Genomic DNA, 5,096 nt, shown 5'->3' on the forward strand with positions numbered 1-5,096 from the left:
CCCCGAAAACAATTTGATACCCAGAAAGGCAGGAAATTCCCTCTTCTGTCAGTTCATTGGGCCCTGCAATTTTTCATAGGGGTCCTATTGATATATAACTGAAATAAATCTACAGGCAAAACGATGTGTTGATCGGTCATTGGCTCAATGTGTTTTAATGGCAAATCACTTCATAGCACCTTTCACAGATAAAGACCACCAATGACACATTCCTTGCCTGGTCATGACAGTAAACTCAGATGGGTCTGACTTCATCATCAAATGCTATTTTCTTCATCTCCTGCGCATTAAAATACTCTGAGGGCAACTCATTCGGTGAGCTGAAGTGACTACGTTCAGTTCAGGATGAGCACTCTCCATGGTGGAATTCAGGCTAGGTATGCCCAGCAAGGAGAGGCGTGGAGGAATTGGGGCGCTCCCACAAAGGAGAAGCATCTAGGTTTTGTGGGAGACATACACACCTTGTCCAGATCTCATAGACCAAGATTACCCCCCAGCAGCTGATCGTGCGACGGGGGCCCGTAGAGAAGATGACGATGAACACTTTCAGGTTTACAGTGATCAGTGTTGTGGGTGCATATTCCTGTCTTTGAATTGGGAGATTCTGTGTGCTTCCAACACACGTGTATCAGGAAGACGGTTAGACAAACTTTTTTAGATAAGCAATAGTAAGTGTGTCCACATATCCTCTCGGTTGCTGCTGTAACCTACAGGCAACGATTGATATGTTCTTAACAGCTGTACAAAACAAACCCATACAATATATTGACAAAACTTGTCAGAGTATTGATGGGTGACTTATCATCCTTACACACATCTCATCTGGTTTATTTCTCTGTGCCTTTATTTGACTTTATAATTCATGAAGCTACTTGCACACTCAGCTGTCCAAGGAACCTGAGGTATCTGATTTGTTGCAAGTTGAACAGGGATGTGAAGTGTTGATCAAAGTCCTGAAGAAAATTAGGGAACCCGGTACAACCTTCTTCTCAAGACACAGCTTTGGAGCACACAGAATCAATAGCCCATTGTAGCCCTTAAGATATAGTGTATATGTCCCTGTGAGTAATGCGGTCGTTTGGTGGCTGTGCCAGTGTGTGTTTGTATCAAATTGTGTAAATGTGCAAATAAAGATTTCTAAAATAAAGTTTGAATAAATAACACAGGCTCGGCTTTTGTTGAATAGAAAGTCCCAATTTATTGCATGCCTCTGAGTAATAATGCAATACTAACTTTACATTAATACCGCAGCTGAGAGCAGGCCATAAGAAGCAATATGGGCTTTTAGTAAACCACTGAGCTTCAACCATGTCCAGTGTTAATGATCTGGTATCAATATAAAGGAAGTTGTCCAAATAGAGGAGTTTGGAAGTGGGAAGTGTCATAGAAGTTACATGTTGCTGATACCCACAAACCTTTACGAAAGCTCCAATGCGATCAAAGACACTTTGTTGTGATTCAGGGAAATAAGATTATTGGGGGGGGGGGGGAGAAGCTGGAAAAAGGAACTAGACAGTGAAGTTTGGCTTCTTCATCGAGTTCTCCCCACACTACTTGGTAAGGCACTTGATATTTCCTGTTGTATGAGGCCTGAATTGGCTAATAACTATCAATATACAGATAACCAAGCAACAATTGATGAGATATTAATTGTATCTATATTGAGTTTCCAGGATCTCAAAGTGAGATCCTTTTTATTGTTACATACCTTGAATCTCCTTTTACTCACAATAAGGACCTCAAGCAGATGTGCAAAATCTGCAGCGATAAGCCGCTGAGGCTTGCTCCTTTTACCATCGTGTGTCCTTGTGTAATGTTGTTTTCATTTCTCTTCTCCTTTCTCTCCTGCTCTGTGGTTCCGTCACCCTTTTTGTCAAGTTGTGTGTCATGTTTGCTTTGTGTGTCCATTGCCTTTGTTTAACATATTTATTGTTACTGTCTTGTGATGGGTTGTGTGCTTACTGTATCTGGAGTCCTGCATGGCACCGCCTTGGGCACAGGTTATGAGGCTTCATTATTCCTGCTGAAATTCTTCTGTGAGCAGTAAGACCTGGCTCTGCCTCAGGAATTTAATAGGTGATGAGTGTATTTGACAGCGGAGCCTGAATCCCTGGCGTGCAGTGACTTCCTGTAATATGTCCTGCGGTGGAAAGCCGCGGCAATGATTTGCACCAAGTGAGAGGACTGTGTGCTACTAAGTAAGTTGGCAACTAAATCAAGATGACTGCCTTGTGGTCAAAGGCTGCGTTGGCAAGCCTTCATGAAATTCTTCATTGTTTTGATTGATGAATCTCTCATGCCATCACCATTCAGTGGAACAGGGTAGGATACTGAATGCATGATTACAGTGTTTTCCCTTCGTTACACCAAGCGTAGTGGACCTCAGCTCACTTGGGCATTCGTGGAGGCCTCTGCTTCATCGTGGACACCCAGCTCATCCCAGTTCGTTCCACCCTCTTTCTATGGAGAATTGTTCCCATTCAGGAGGCAGTGTACTCTTTTGTGACCCACTGGCTTAACAACTTGACATCAGTGCCTCTGCTCTTTGTTTGTGCTCGGTTCTATGCCACATCAGGGCCCATTCCAGTGTGGGACATCCTTGTTGCCTTCGTTTTTTACTGAGACGCTGCAAGCTACTTCTGTCACTTGGAGCTACTTGCAGTTAGTGGCTTTTATTATGTACTCTGGCTATATGTACTATTTTCCTACCTAGAACAATTCCACATCTTCCAGTCTCTGAGTGAATCACCCATCTAGTTTGGATGTATGACGTTACAACGCATACTTTTACATCGCATGCCTTTACAACGCGGTATTTACAACGAATACCTTTACAACGCATAGTGCTTTGGGGCGCTGGATAGTGAATAGTTTAAATTACTATTCCAACTCCAGTCCCCGTGGACACTAGGGAAGGTGTTGGACAGTAAATTAAACGTATTCCCTATCCTAGAGCGCCCCCCAGCGCAATGCGTTGTAATGGTTTGCGTTGTAAAAGTTGCGTCGTAAAGGCACTGCGTGGTAAAAGTTGCATTGTAAAGGATGTTTCCCATCTAGTTTATGAGAGGATGCGGCCTAACGGCTAGAGCGGCCAACCTTAAAGTTGGGGAACTGGGTTCGAGTCTCGACAGGGAGGCTCACACATCGTGTGAATCTTGGCAAATCACTTAATCTCCCTGTGCCTAAAAAATGAATGTGTCTGTCTGTAATGGAGGTTATTATGAGTGCCATCAAGAGACTGGAGGGATCTTTTTGCAAGTACTAGACACACTCATGGTTTGTACAGGGTTTTTTACACATTACCAGCAGACTGAGAAATCCACTCAAAGCTATGTAAGACTTGTGGATGTTAACCAACTCATGTGAGGTTTGTGGTCTGTTGGATCAATCAGTACACAGACCGAAGACTGGTGGATTGTTTTACTAAAACGATTTAGAAATGCCTAGTTTGTAGTAGACTCTAATGTTGAAACAGGTCATGTACCTACAGTTAATCGAAGACCTTAATAAGAAGGGTTGGATATGTGTTGTGCAAAAACATTACTCAGATACAAGTTGTAACATCACCACTAAGAGTAAAGAGGGGGACCTGGGGCAGAGAGCTGACTGCAGAGAGTATTATTGGTAAGTCAAGAAATCAGGGTGCTTGTTAAAGACATGAGTCTGGATTTCATGCTTCTAGCTAGAATCCTCAGCAGTCTCAGAATTTGCCTGCCCTGGGGGGCATGCTGGTGGAGAACACAGCTTTAGAATCATCCAATATCCTGTATTGAGGGATCAGTATATAGATAAAAATGTTTCTTCCTGCTGCTACAAGTTCCTGAAACATGTGAGTCTCCAGAAACATTCCATTGCATGTGTCATATATTTAAAGTGTTGCTGGTCTGTGAGAATTGTGAAGTTTATGACAGATTTCGTTTTGTTTCATAACGGTGCCCTTACTGTTTTGACAGATTTACAACGTTAATTATATTTGAATGTTACAGTTTGTAAGGTATTTGGGAATACATTTTCATAGACAATAAATATATATTTGTAAACGTTTTATCATTTCATTATATTTAAATTACAATAAAAAATTATTTTGAAGCCAGTGAACATTTGTGCAGAGATGCAACTACATGAGCAAATGGGAAAAAGTAAATATAAGTTATTAAATGTCCAACTTTTGGGCGCGTCTTATTACCCATTGGAGAACACATCTATTAATTGAACAATATTATACAAGAAGGGCATTCCCTGTAAGTTGTGGACTATGGTGGAGTCAGAGTCCCTGGGGGAAGACGAGGGCCCTGCTCCACTCTTCTCCCCGCATGGATAATATTGCGATTGTATCAGACCCTTAAAAGTTGGGGTGAAATTAACAAAGGTTTTTGTTGGATGGTCTGTTTTCATGGGACTGCTTAGATGGAAGGATATAAGCAGCGTACCTGTTGGATTTCAGATAAGGCTCCGTCAATTTAGTCCCACTGAAATGCTGTGTAGTTAATAACTGATATTAATGTAAAAAATAAAAAAAAGATTTTAAAGGGTAAGAACCTATTTTAGTCACAATATAAATCATTTGTTGGGTGTATCATATTAATTTTAGGAATTCTGATGAGCTCCAATGTGATTTTACCCTGTGAAAAAATGATGATCCTCTGCTGAGATTTGATTAACCGGTTTGAGGAAAAAAGTTTTTCTCTCATGGTTTTCTACTAGATTTTTTGGAAGCTGCTCTGGAAGATAAAATGAGAGCATCATTTCTGTAAATTCCCATATATTGTTCTCGTCTAGGTGAGATGCTAAGTAAACGTGGCACGCTAACTGTAATATGTATTTCCAACACCCTAAGCAGTATGCTAGTGGACTCCTCGCTGTTCTACTACAGCTTCACAACAGAGCTCTAATGAACAGCTAGAGTGCTAACCGTGTGTGGAAGACGAAAGTGAGGCACTCTTGAGCGCCATTTTGTCGTAATAGAAGCTGTTGAATTTAAATTGTTTCCTGCGGAGAAGTATAAAGTACACAATCAACCAAGTGCTAATTCCGATATGAAAATCGCTGGTTAAATAACTGTGAGAGGCGGTATTGGTTTTCAGTAATTTAAGGAA

This window comes from Lissotriton helveticus, chromosome 6 (assembly GCF_964261635.1).
Source record: "Lissotriton helveticus chromosome 6, aLisHel1.1, whole genome shotgun sequence".
Taxonomy (NCBI): domain Eukaryota; kingdom Metazoa; phylum Chordata; class Amphibia; order Caudata; family Salamandridae; genus Lissotriton; species Lissotriton helveticus.